Genomic DNA, 15,400 nt, shown 5'->3' on the forward strand with positions numbered 1-15,400 from the left:
GATAGTCTTTGCGCCGGATGTGGAGCGGCATGTGGCCGAAAGAAGTCAACGGAGGAATTTTCGGTATAGTCCGCGGTGAAGTAGCCATCAACAATGAATTAGCTCCCAGTATGTCATGGCTTTCTATTTCCATATGCGCTTAATCCTGCCATGAATATTCGTACGCAAGCAGTACTAGGTGTTTGCCTAATATCGCGTGGTATCTTCCGTGTAGCGTAGATCGCTTATTTTGCTTGGACACTTTTTCTTCGAACTTGACGCGTCGATCCATCAATCATGTTGCGGCCAGAAGCGATCTAGCCAGAACGCGATTCCTCTTCTTTTTCCCTGACGTGAAGTACTAGTACTTGATTCTTTTTTCCTGATCATTGACAGATCGCTTTTTCTTCTTGAGACCTTTTTTCTTCTCCAATCTTGCTGGACCGTATCACAGCCCGAATACGTAGCACTTTAGTTTATGCGCATACTTTTCCAATTTTTTGTTCAATCTTGTTTCCGCAGCCGCTGCTTTGTTGATTGCCTGGATCAGCCGTATCATGGATGAATCGGATGAGTTGGCTAGATCTGATTTTGCTGTTTGTTGATGATGTAGGATCCCGCCCGGATGACGAAATCCAGCGTCGCGAATCCCCACGGTCGGCGCCAATTGACAAGGTATTAACTTATCAATGCCTACGTATTGTAGACTAGGGTTTCGGGAGAGAGCGACGATGGAGATTCCGGGGACGAGATTAGGCACACGACGTACCCAGCTTCGGGTCCCCTCGGTGGAGGATCCCTACGTGCTGCTAGCAATCCAATATATGATCATAGATGTGTTTACAGGGTGCCGTCGTAGCGGAGCTATGTTGTCTATATTCTGTCTATCTGTCGGCCTCCTTATTTCGGGTGCCCTGGCTAGCTTTATATATGCAACCAACCTAGGGTTTTACAAGAATCCTAGTCGACTACTTCTTCGGGTTGCCTTGTTGGGCCTTCTCCATATTTGGTCTTCTCCATATTGGGCCGAGCCAGGTATACTAATAATGGGTACCCGAAGGGTATGCCCATGTCATTAGGAACCGATGCTATTCGGCTCGTTTGACTGAAAAAGAAGCGGTTAAGTTGGCGGTGGTGGGTCTCGCATCACCTATCAAGGATATGGCTTCCCAGGCAGACTACCCTTCACTGGCACACATGGTTCAGAAACTGTCATTATATGAACAGCGCCACCCAGAGCTGTACCAGGACAAATTCAAGCGTGCAGTAGTCCTGGTTGAGACAGAGGAAGATGAAGGGTCTGCGGGAGATCAAGAGGTAGCAGTGGCTGAATGGACTCGGGGGGCAACCCCCGTGTCCTGCAAGTGGGTTAAGCCACAAGGTCCGCCCAGAGGGTTTGATTTTGACGTAACTAAAGCTGAGCAAATTTTCGACCTCTTACTTAAGGAGAAGCAACTGAAGTTACCCGAAGGCCTCAAAATCCCCACGGTACAGGAGCTGAACGGAAAGCCATACTGCAAATGGCATAACACGTTCTCCCATACCACCAACGACCGCAGGGTGTGGCGTCGGCAGATCCAAATGGCGATAGAACAAGGACGTCTAATTTTCAATCGCACGCCATGAAAGTCGACACACACCCCTTCCCCGCCGTTAACACGGTGGAATACACTTACCCCGAGGGGTGCCAACCAGGTTTCTCGTTAAGCATTAACATGGTCGAGCCTGGGCACCACTCTGGTAAGAACAAAGGCGAGGGCAGCCGCTCTCGTAGCAAGGATAAGGAGGAAGCCGTTCCACGCGATCGGCTCCGGCACGATGGCAAACGCTACATCACTGAGGGAGAAGTGAAGAATGTGCGGTATCAACGACCTCTCTCTGATCATCTCCTCAACAAATATGTAAGTCAGTACGACCAGCGCCGGCGGTACAACAGCGACGATGAAAGGGATCGTCTAGCTAGCAGGGACGCCAGGAGACATCGTCGGCATGATCGCGATGAGGAGAGATACGAGCACCGTGCCAAGGAAAGGTCAAGAGAACAAGACGACATGGACAAGCACTGGGACTGTCCTTTCTTCAAGCACTGCTGGGATTCAGGAATGAGCCGATTGCCTACAATCGGCAACTGCCCGTGAATGTAGACAGAAGAAGAAGGGTGCAACAGACGTGTCAGTGTTCAAACGTCTAGGACCTCTCCCATCTAGGAACAAGCAAACTGAGTCCTCTCGGGAAGAAGACCTCGAGGAGTTAGAAGATGACTACGAAGAAGAAGAGGACAAGTACCATCGGCCAAGGTGGTGCCCTGATGGACTCAGCCGTTCCCAAAAGCGTAGGGTTCAGCGACTGCGTGGCTTGGAGGAAGCCGAAAGGTTATACCTGCACACGCTAAGGAAGGCGCGGCCTGATCTGGCCGCGAAAATTCAACGAACCCTGGATGAAGAGGGTCGACCACAAAAGATGGAGTGGCGCCCCAAGCAAAGGAAAGCCGATGATGAGACATCGGCTAGTACAAACATGGTGTTCATTCTTCCAGCGGAGTTTTGTGCTCCAGGATTAGACGAAGCGCCTGTGGCACAACTTGACTGCGGCCCACGGCCGGTTATCTTTGAGAAGCCACGTGAAAGAAGCTACAGACACCTGAAGGCCCTGTACTTACGAGGTTATATCAATGGGCAGCCTGTCAATAGGATGCTGGTGGACACCGGAGCGGCGGTCAACATCATGCCATACTCCATGCTACATCGGTTGGGACGCTCTAGCTCGGATCTGATCAAGACCAACGTTACACTGAGCGATTTCAACGGCCAAGCATCTGATGCACAAGGTGTTCTGAATGTGGATCTGACCGTAGGGAGGAAAACCATCCCTACGACATTCTTCATTGTCGATAGCAAGAGCACTTACGCTGTCCTGCTAGGGAGGGATTGGATCCACGCCAACTGTTGCATTCCATCTACGATGCACCAATGCCTAATACAGTGGGATGGAGATGAAGTAGAAGTCGTCCATGCAGACGATACAGCCGAGATTTCAACGGCTGGCATGAACGTTTGGGAGACGGAAGGCCAAGAGCCACTCTCAGGCATCACTTTGGACGACTGCGAGTACATCGACGTGTCAAAAAATGGGGTGAGGCTGGTCTTATCCACTGGCCTGACCGTGTAACAAGAGCAAAGTCTATGAACGCACATGGGAAGGCCGATCCTTGTGATCGGCCCCAAAAAATAAAAAGTAATGATCTTGTCTCAAGCATGTCACGTAGTCATAGTGAAGCACGAACAAGATGTAAACCTCTTTTGAGCAATGCGATCAAGTTGGGGGCCGATTCTAGCAATCGGCCCATATTATCCTTGCATGCGTTTTGCCTGTGTTCAGCGTCGATCTAACAGGTGACGGAAAGCTAGGGTATGGGTTTACATCGGCTGATGAGCTAGAAGAAGTCGACATTGGTCCTGGGGATAAGCCACGACCAACTTTCATCAGCAAGAAGTTAGATCCCCATCTCGGGAGCCGGATGATAGCTCTATTAAAATAGTACCCGGATTGCTTTGCATGGGATTACACAGAGATGCCTCGGGTTAGACAGGAGCATCATTGAGCATCGGCTCCCTCTCAAGAAAGGATTTCGGCCATTCCAACAACGAGCACGTCAGATGAAGGCCGAAATTCTCGAAGAAGTCAAGAAAGAGATCGAGAAAATGTTAGCCACCGGGTTCATCAGGCCATGCAGGTATGCTGAATGGATCTCCAGTATTGTACATGTGGAGAAAAAGGACGGCCGATGGCGTGTGGCTATAGATTTCCGAGATCTCAACAGAGCCACGCCAAAGGATGAATATCCAATGCCTGTGGCAGAAACATTGATCAACGCAGCTGCTGGCCACAAGGTGTTGAGTTTCATGGATGGCAATTCCGGCTACAACCAGATTTTCATGGCCCCAGAAGATATACACAAGACTGCATTCCGAGTACCAGGATCAGTGGGCTTGTTTGAATATGTGGTCATGACTTTTGGTTTGAAGAATGCCGGTGCAACGTACCAACGAGCCATGAATTATATTTTTCATGATCTGATCGGCAAGTTGGTGGAAATCTACATCGATGACATGGTGGTCAAGTCTGTCTCCATGGAAGGACACTTGGATGATTTACGACGCATCCTAGACCGAACTCGGAAGTTCGGACTCAGAATGAATCCAAAGAAGTGTGCCTTTGGTGTGACGGCCGGTCAGTTCCTAGGTTTTCTTGTTCATGAACGAGGAATTGAGATCGGCCTGAAAAGTCAGGAGGCAGTACGTACCATGCAGCCGCCTACCACGAAGAAGGAGCTCCAACGTCTGATCGGCAAGATCAATTTCGTCCGGCGATTCATCTCTAATCTCTCAGGACGAATTGAGCCGTTCATGGCGTTGGTCAAGATTAAATCTGATGACGAGTTTCACTGGGGGGCAGAACAACAGCAGGCGTTTGATGAGATTAAGCGGTATCTAACAACACCGCCTGTGCTAGTTCCGCCTCAGCAGGACAGGCCGTTCTATATCTACCTATCAGTAGCTGACACGTCCATTGCTTCAGTGGTGGTGCAACTCTACGAGGGCGTTGAAAAGGTTGTATTCTACCTCAGCGAGAAGGATGTTGGATGCGGAGACAAGATATCCTGAGGTCGAGAAGTTATGCCTCTGCCTGTTCTTCACCTGCACCAAGCTCCATCACATCCTTTTGACAGCAGAAATCATCGTCATATGCAAGTCAGATGTTGTCAAGCACATGCTGTCGGCTCCTGTTTTGAAAGGCCGACTTGGTAAGTGGATGTTTGCGTTATCGGAGTTTGATCTCCGGTATCAGCTCGCAAAAGCAGCTCAAGGGACAAGCGTTGGCCGATCTCATAGCTGAACGGATCAGTACTAATATAGCAGCACTATCTATACGTGCATGGGCTATGTTCTTCGATGGGTCGGCTTGTGACGATGGTTGTGGCATCGGCATTCTGCTCGTGTCGCCTCGGGGGGCAACATACTCCTTCTCCATCAGACTATCTACCCCTTGCACAAACAATGTCGCTGAGTATGAGGCAGTACGCAAGGGACCGGAGTTGCTGCTGGAAGCCGGGCGTAGCGGTGGAGCTTTTTGGAGACTCGAAGTTGGTGATTTCCCAGCTCACGGACGAATACAAGTGCGAGAGTGAGTCGCTCTTCCCATATTGGATGGAATGTCGTGAGCTGATGACACATTTTCGGTACATCAATTTCAATTGGGTCCCAAGATCTCAGAATACCAATGCCAATGATCTCGCGCAAATGGCGTCAGGGTACAAGGACATACCAGATGGGTCAGAAGTTCAGGTGCATTTCCTGGAACAGGATGACTGGAGAGCCGATATCTTCAATTACTTGAAGGATTCGGCTCGGGGGGCACCTAAACGGATAAGATACAAGGCTATGAAATATGTCCTTATAGGAGATGACATGTTCTACAGGACGTTGGAAGGGTTACTACTCAAGTGCCTGGGACCAACTGAGTCTAATCGGCTCTTACATGAGGTGCACGAAGGCGCCTGTGGAACTCACCAATCGGCTCATAAGATGAAGTGGCTGATTAGGCGATCAGGGTTTTATTGGCCCACTATGCTTGAAGATTGCTTCAAGTACTACAAGGGATGCCAAGCGTGTCAGATGTTCGGGAAGATTCAGATGGTACCCGCATCAGCAATGAATCCCATCATCAAGCCTTGGCCATTCCGAGGTTGGCTGATTAGACACTATTGAGGATGCAACGGAACTTAGACTTTGGTCGTTGGAAAAGATTAAAGAGAATAAAGCTAGGGTAGCTCGTGCATACAATAAGAAGGTGAGACCAAAGGAGTTTCAAGTTGGTGATCTAGTATGGGAAGTCTGTGTTGCCATTAGGAACCAAGGATAAAGCGTATGGTAAATGGTCTCCTAATTGGCACGGTCCATATAAAGTCGTCCAGGCATTGAAGGGTAATGCATACATGCTAGAGCAACTGGACGGCGCTAAGTTCCCAGTAGCTGTCAACGGCCAACATCTCAAGAAATATTTCCCAAGCATGTGGGAGGACGAACGATGAAATTTGGGGGCCGATTCATGAAATCGGCCAGTAAATTTTTTTTTTTGTATACAAATCATAGCCGATGCGCAGACATCGACTTGAGAAATATGGATACCAGTACAGCCGATGCATGGACATCGACTTTAGAATAATGAAAAAGCCGATGCGTAGTCATCAACGCTAGGCAGAACGAGCTCAAAAGGAAAATTGAGCAGGTTAACAGATTGGTTTCATGCTAGAGCTCATGGCATATGAGATGATTCTCCCGTTGGATTTGCTGAATCTGCGCGTTTGAGATCGGGAGATGGTGTGGACATGAATTGGATCTGTCGACCGTGTGAATAGGCAACTGTTATGGCCTTAAAGCATGTTTATGGCATAAGCCGATGCCCTGCCATCGGTTCTTTGTGCATCGACTTCGTTTGACAATCGGCAAAATCGACAAAGAAGCAAAATTAATTGGGGAATATTTCTTCATTAATAAAGGATTTCTTACAAAGAAAGAGCCGATTGCTCAGGGGAGGAAGAACAAAAGAAGGGCCTGTTGGCCGATCTACTACTATTACTAGACCTATACTAGTAGACCCTACTCTACGGGCCGTCGCTGCCCTCGTCGTCGGAGCTCTCGTCGGCGCTGCTGCCGGCGAGCTCCTCGTCGCTGCTCCCATAGCCCTCTATGGGAGCCTCCTCCTCCTCGTTGTCGTCGTCGTCGTCATCATCCGATCTGGCGCGGAAGCGCTTCGCCGGCGGATAGTCCTCGAGGGAGTCATCGTCGTCTTCTTCTTCCTCCTCTTCGGAGGAAGAGTAGCCGTCCCAGGAGAACGAGTCGTCCTCGCTCGTCGCTTCCAGCTCCCCATTGGCGTGGAACTGAAGGTCGTCGTCGCCGCTGGTCAGGGACTTGTCGTCCTCGGACCAGACGTAGGGCTCGTGGTCCTCCTTGTCCCACTCCGATGCGGCAAGGATGTCATGCGCCGCCAGCGAGCCCCACTCCGGCGTCGGCTCACGAGATGAGGAAGAATCGGAGAATACCGACGAGCTGGAGGAGGACGAAGAGGAGTAGGACTAGGAAGAAAGATCCGACGAGACGGAGGAGGAAGAAGAGGAAGACATGGCTACGGGAGATGGGGAATTTTTTGGGTGCCGATGGCCAGAACATAGCAAGGGGATGAGGAGGCGAACTGTTCGGCGCGGTTAAATAAAGGGGATATAGTGGAGATTCAATGCCACAGCAGTTTCCGAGGAGGTGGTGCCCAAAGAGAAAAAAAAATGGTCAAATCACGCGGAGAAGTTGAGAAGGCGAGGCATCATGATGAAGGATACTGCGACGGTTTTGCTCTGCCATGACATGACCCGACGAAGAAAAAAACAGAGTGATTTTGGAATTATCAATTCCAAAACCAGGGGGGCATGTGTTATCACCAGAATTTGACCGGATCAGAGGTGGGCCGCGATCAAGATTGGGCTTGAAGAAATATACATGGAAGAAATACGTGAACCGGCCTTGTACACGAAGTTTGGGCTAGTTTGCCCTTGTATCTGTAAATATAGTAGGATACGTGTCGGTTAGATAGAATTTGGCTCGTGCACGGTTGGGATTATTCCCACGTTAGAAAGTCTACGGACTATAAATATGTATCTAGGGTTATTGAGAAAAACAACAATAACGTTCATCACAAACCAATCTTGGCGCATCGCCGACCCTTGTTTCGAGGGTTTCTTCCGGGTAAGCATCATGCTGCCTAGATCGCATCTTGCGATCTAGGCGAGATACGTTTATTCGTTGTTCATGCGTTGCTCGTGCTGAAGCCTTTTTGATGGCGAGCAACGTAGTTATCATAGATGTGTTAGGGTTAGCATTATTTTACCACGATACATGCTTTCGTCCATGCAACCCTTAGACGTCTAGCCGCCCTTACACCTATCTTAGGTGTAAGGGCGGCACCTAGCTTGATCTTTGTTTAGTAGATCCAATCCGTTATGATTGCTCCTTGATTCCTCAAGGATTAGTTTAATATCTGCATAGTTAGGCCTTACAAACGGATTGAATGATCCAGTAGCACGTAGGGTGTAGTTTGCTAACCCTAGACAAGATGTTTCGGGGATCAACTTAATGTTGGTTTTTAGGCCTTGTCTAGGGTTGGTTTATTATCACCGTGCGTGGCTGCCAGTGCTCAATCACGCGTAGGATGTTCCGATTATGTGGTGAGAACCCTAAATCGTTGTAGGTCGTTTTAGCTACATATTGATCAAGCAGGACCACCATGCAATCGTAAACCCCATACGAGTCATGGGTGGATCGGCTCCTTGAGCCGATTCACGAGACAACCCGAGAGCCGATCGAGGCTCGTATTTAATGTTTACGTGTATGCCATGCAGGAAACTAGGCGAAGCAAATCCATCACCTTCCCGATCAGGTATAGATCAGGTGGCACGCCCTGCACCAAGCATCGGGACGTGTGTACCAGGAGCTTTGCGGGCCGTCGCTCGGAGGGACCAGGGCCAGCCGCAGCCCTAGGTTGTTCCCGGCTCTTCGTGTTGCCAGCCGTTGCTCGCCGGTGGGTTTCGGACGCCAACAATGAGACAGTTTGGACTGTATCAGGAGTGCCCACCTCAGTGGCAAGACACGGACAAGGCGCTTCATAGGTAAACTTCTGGAATCATGCGATGGAAGATTCTTGATAGAAGAGGTAGAATCTAACTTCTTGATTCTTGCAGGCTTGATAGGCAGCGGCAGAGGAAGATCACAAATTGGCCAGTTCATCATAGCGGCTACATCGCAGCGTTCCTACACTGTTTGGAAGCGACTGATGTCTACGGGTGCTTCTATTCTTGTAGACAGTGTTGGGCCTCCAAGAGCAGAGGTTTGTAGAACAGCAGCAAGTTTCCCTTAAGTGGATCACCCAAGGTTTATCGAACTCAGGGAGGAAGAGGTCAAAGATATCCCTCTCAAGCAACCCTGCAATCACGATACAAGAAGTCTCGTTGTGTCCCCAACACACCTAATACACTTGTCGATGTATAGGTGCACTAGTTCGGCGAAGAGATAGTGAAATACAAGTGATATGGATGGATATGAGTGGTAATAACAATCTGAATAAAATATGGCAGCAAGTAAACATGCAACAGAACAGTAAGTAAACGGAGATTCGATGTTTGGAAACAAGGCCTAGGGATCATACTTTCACTAGTGGACACTCTCAACATTGATCACATAATAAAACCACTCTACACTCTCTTGTTGGATGATGAACACCACTAATTGTGTAGGGCTACAAGAGCACCTCAATGCCGGAGTTAACAAACTCCACAACATTCGATATTCATATTTAAATAACCTTAGAGTGCATGATAGACTAATGCAATTACACCGAGTACTAACATAGCATGCACACCGTCACCGACAAACTATGAAAGGGGGAATAGATTGCATCAATACCATCATAGTAATAGTTAACTTCATAATCTACAAGAGATCACAATCATAAACTACGCCAAGTACTACACGATGCACACACTCGTCACCATTACATCATGGAGGAGGAATAGTCTACTTTAATAATATCACTAGAGTAGCACATAGATGATATTCAACTAGATCACAAAGAGAGAGATGAACCACATAGCTACAGCAGAGCCCTCAGCCCGGGGTGAATTACTCCCTCCTCATCATGGAGACAGCGATGACGGTGAAGATGGCGGTGGAGATGGCGGTGGAGACGACTCCGGGGCCAATTCCCCGTCCCGGCGGCGTGCCGGAACAGAGACTTCTGTCCCCCGAATTGGAGTTTCGCGATGGCGGCGGCGTCCCTGGAGTCTTTCTGGAGTTTCGTCAATCCGTGTCGAGTTTTTAGGTCTCGAGGGATAATATAGGCGAAGAGGCGGCGTCGGAAGGGCTGCGGTGGCTCCGCACAATAGGGTGGGGTGACCACCCTCCAGGCCGCGCCGGCCTATTGTGAGGAGGCCCTGGGCCTCCTCTGGCCCGGCCCTTCTGGCTCCGTGAGTCTTCCGGTGAAATAGAATTTTCGTGATTTTTCTGGATTTTTCCGAGCACTTTGGTTTTTGGGCCTTTTCTGCAATAAACGAGACATAATAAACGAAACCGGCACTCGTGGCATCTTGTTAATAGGTTAGTCCAATAAATGCCATAATATGATATAAAGTGCATATAAAACATGTGAGTATTGTCATAAAAGTAGCATGGAGCATAAGAAATTATAGATACGTTTGGGACGTATCAAGCATCCCCAAGCTTAGTTCCTACTCGCCCTCGGGTAGATAAACGATAACAAGGATAATTTCTGAAGTGACATGCTATCATAATCTTGATCAATACTATTGTAAAGCATATGAGATGAATGCAGCGATTCAAAGCAATGGTAAAGACAATGAGTAAACATCTGAACCATATAACAAAGACTTTTCATGAATAATACTTTCAAGACAAGCATCAATAAGACTTGCATAAGAGTTACTCATAAAGCAATAGATTCTTAGTAAAAGGCATTGAAGCAACACAAAGGATGATTAAGTTTCAGCAATTGCTTTCAACTTGTAACATGTATATCTCATGGATAGTTGTCAACATAAAGCAATATAACAAGTGCAATAAGTAAACATGTAAGAATCAATGCACACAGTTTACACAAGTGTTTGCTTCTAAGATAGAAGTGTTGGAGATATGCCCAAGAGGCAATAATAAAAGTGGTTATTATATATCTTTATGTTTATGATAAATGTTTATATACCATGCTATAATTGTATTAACCGAAACATTGATACATGTGTGATATGTAAACAACAAAGAGTCCCTAGTATGCCTCTTAACTAGCTTGTTGATTAATGGATGATTAGTTTCATAATCATGAACATTGGATGTTATTAATAACAAGGTTATATCATTATATGAATGATGTAATGGACACACCCAATTAAAGCGTAGCATAAGATCACGTCATTAAGTTATTTGCTATAAGCTTTCGATACATAGTTACCTAGTCCTTATGACCATGAGATCATATAAATCACTTATACTAGAAAGGTACTTTGATTACATCAAACGCCACTGCGTAAATGGGTGGTTATAAAGGTGGGATTAAGTATCCGGAAAGTATGAGTTGAGGCATATGGATCAACAAGTGGGATTTGTCCATCCCGATGATGGATAGATATACTCTGGGCCCTCTCGGTGGAATGTCGTCTAATGTCTTGCAAGCATATGAATAAGTTCATAAGAGACCACATACCACGGTACGAGTAAAGAGTACTTGTCAGGAGACGAGGTTAAACAAGGTATAGAGTGATACCGATGATCAAACCTCGGACAAGTAAAATATCGCGTGACAATGGGAATTGGTATCGTATGTGAATGGTTCATTCGATCACTAAAGTCATCGTTGAATATGTGGGAGCCATTATGGATCTCCAGATCCCGCTATTGGTTATTGGTCGGAGAGAGTACTCAACCATGTCCGCATAGTTCACGAACCGTAGGGTGACACACTTAAGGTTTGATGTTGAAATGGTAGAACTTGAATATGGAATGGAGTTCGAAGATTTGTTCAAAGTCCCGGATGAGATCCCGGACATCACGAGGAGTTCCGGAATGGTCCGGAGAATAAGATTCATATATAGGAAGTCATTTTATAAGTTTGAAAATAATCCGGTGCATTTATGGAAGGTTCTAGAAGGTTCTAGAATATTCCGGAAGAAAGTCACTTTGGAAGGCGGAGTCCCGAAGGGACTCCACCACCATGGCCGGCCAACCCTAGGGGGTGGAGTCCCAGGTGGACTGCACCTAAGGTGGCCGGCCACCCCCTCCCAAGGGAAGGTGGGAATCCCACCTCTAGTGGGAGTCTTAGCTTGGGTAGGTTTCATGTCATATGGAAGGTTTTGGTTTGGGGTCTTATTCGAAGACTTGTAGACCAACTCTTGGGTGTTCCACCTATATAATGAGGTCCAAGGGGAGGGGGTCGGCCACCCCAAACACCACAAGGTGGCCGCACCCCATAGTGGCCGGCGCCCCCCTCTCCCAAACCCTAGCGGCCCTCTCTCCTCCACCACTTCCCGCATGCTTAGCGAAGCTCCGCCGGGTTTCTCCACCACTATCGCCACCACTCCGTCGTGCTGCCGGATTCAAGAGGAGCTACTACTTCCGCTGCCCGCTGGAACGGGGAGAAGGACGTCGTCTTCATCAACACCGAACGTGTGACCGAGTACGGAGGTGCTGCCCGATTGTGGCACCGTGATCAAGATCTTCTATGCGCTTTTGCAAGCGGCAAGTGATCGTCTACCGCAGCAAGAAGAGCCTACTCTTGTAGGCTTTGGAAATCTTCAAGGGTGAGTCTCGATCATCCCCTCGTTGCTCCCGTCTTCTAGATTGCATCTTGGCTTGGATTGCGTTCTCGCGGTAGGAAATTTTTTGTTTTCTATGCAACGAATCCCTACGAGTGGTATCGCAGCCGTGTCTATGCATAGATGGTTGCACGAGTAGAACACAATGGTTTTGTGGGCGTTGATGCTCTTGTTGTCTTTAGTTTGAGTACTTTGCATCTTTGTGGCATAGTGGGATGAAGCGGCTCGGACTAACTTTACATGACCGCGTTCATGAGACTTGTTCCTCGTTCGACATGCAACTTGTATTGCATAAGAGGCTTTGCGGGTGTCTGTCTCTCCTACTATAGTGAAGATTCAATTTACTCTTCTATTGACAACATTAGTATCACAGCTTGTGGTTCATGTTCGTAGGTAGATTAGATCTCTCTCGAAAACCCTAAACCACGTAAAATATGCAAACCAAATTAGAGACGTCTAACTTGTTTTTGCAGGGTTTGGTGATGTGATATGGCCATAATGTGATGATGAATATGTATGAGATGATCATTATTGTATTGTGGCAACCGGCAGGAGCCTTATGGTTGTCTTTAAATTTCATGTTGAGTAGTATTTCAAAGTAGTTGTAATAGTTGCTACATGAGGTGAACAACCATGAAGACGGCGCCATGGACCTTGACGCTACGCCGACGATGATGGAGATCATGCCCGTTGATGATGGAGATCATGTCCGTGCTTTGGAGATGAAGATCAAAAGGCGCAAGGACTAAAAGGCCATATCATATCACATATGAATTGCATGTGATGTTAATCCTTTATGCATCTTATTTTGCTTAGAACGCGACGGTAGCATTATAAGATGATCCCTCACATTAATATCAAGATAATAAAGTGTTATCCCCTCGTATGCACCGTTGTAACAATTCGTCATTTCGAAGCATCTCGTGATGATCGGATGTGATAGACTCAACGTTCACAAACAACGGGTGTAAGCAATGTTGCACACGCGGAATACTTGGGTTTGCTTGACGAGCCTAGCATGTACAGACATGGCCTCGGGACAACGGAAACCGAAAGGTTGAACACGAGTCATATGGATGATATCATCAACATGTTGATGTTCACCATTGAAGCTACATCATCTCACGTGATGATCGATTTTGGTGTAGTGGATTTGGATCGTGTACCACTTAACAACTATGAGGGATGTTGTATTAAGTGGGAGTTCATTAGTAATTAGATTAAAACATGAACTAATTATCATAAACTTAGTCTGAGTAGTATTTTGAATTAATTTTGTAGTATTGGCATCCGTTTACTACTATGCACTAGTCTTGTAATTGAGATAGAAATACTGTTAAAATCTGACAAGAAACTTTACGGATTGGTACCGTATTGTTAAGAATCAAGAATTGTTTAAGTCCTATTGCAAACTTTTAGTAAACCTCACATTGTTGATTCAAAGAGCTATGTTTTCAATTAATACCTAAAGTTATCTTGTCTTCGTTTCAAATCTGTTTGAAAAGTAAGGAGCTGAAAATTTAGTTTTCAGAAATAATCAAGGTATGAGATATGTGTGATATCTAAGACCTTATTGCAAGATGATAGAATATAATTTGGTGAGACTACATAAACTCATAAGTTTTATGGGAATGTATGAAGGTTGAAGACGCCAGGCGTCACAATCCTCCAACTATTGGGGCACTAATAATATTCGCATATCCATGAAGTTATCATCCTTAGTATGCACCGTTGCTAAGACTCGTCGTATCGAAGCATCACGTGATTGTCGGGTGTTATAGATTCTACGTGTGCATACAACGGGTGCAAGCCAGATTTGCACATGCGAATACTAAGATTAAACTTTATGAGCCTAGCATGTACAGACATGGTCTCAGAAAGTCATCATGATACAATGGATAAAATTATGAGTGAAATTGTTCATCATATTACAAGGTTACTAATAGTGAAATCCGGAACACTTGTCATATGATGATCAACTTCAAAATAAGAACCTCAAGGTTATTGGTATTTGACCAACAAACCTAGAAGTTATTGATGTTGAAGTGTTTTTCTGAATAATGAGGAAAGCTAAAAGAGAAACTACAAAAGATTATTGGCAAAAACAAAGAAAAGACTAGAAAGTCTAGCTCAGGTGTATATAAATGATATACATGTTATGGATGTATTCCTCGTTTGGTCACACAATGAAATTCTTGGGTATTTGTACCATATTGGTTGGTATGAAGTGTCATACAAAACAACGCAATACAAGAATACAATGGCCTAAGTGACTCGACATGGAATATGATAGGAATGCACGTCCGGAACAAAAATAAAGTGTTATTATGTTCATCGTTGGCATTCTATCTAGCCCTTAGAATTTATAATAAAGAACTTAATAATTGTTATTTTGCTCTGGTCAAATAAAAACAATGAGTTGTTCAAATTATGACATTACTCCATGTACGATGGATAAGTTATTATAAATCTTAATGGTGAAACACACACACATAATACTGATGCTAAAATGCCATAAGGCAAATGATTTGAATTCCACTTATTTGTGGAACCGCCATTTAGGTCATGTTAGAAAGGAACGCATGAATGAACTCCATGCAAATGGATTTTTGGAGTCATTTGATTTTTTGAATCGTTTGGCGCTTGATCTTTTCTAAAAGAGAATGACTAAAATACCGTTCATAGGCCAAGAGTTGAACGGGCAACTAACTTAGTGAAAACATACATAATGATATATGTGGTTCACTGGACATAGTTGTGTGCAGGAGATTCTTCTACTTCATGAAAACTTCCAACAATGAATTGATTATATATATGTGGATATATTCGATAAGGAAGAAGTTTGAAACATTTGAATGGATTCAAATAAATTTCAGCATGAAGTGGAAATCATCGTAATAGAAACGTCAAATATCTATGATTGAATCATGGTAGAAATATTTGAATTACGAGTTTTAGCGAACATCTAAGAGAGTTATGAAATTGTTCTACAACTCA

This window comes from Lolium rigidum, chromosome 7, assembly GCF_022539505.1.
Source record: "Lolium rigidum isolate FL_2022 chromosome 7, APGP_CSIRO_Lrig_0.1, whole genome shotgun sequence".
Lineage (NCBI taxonomy): Eukaryota > Viridiplantae > Streptophyta > Magnoliopsida > Poales > Poaceae > Lolium > Lolium rigidum.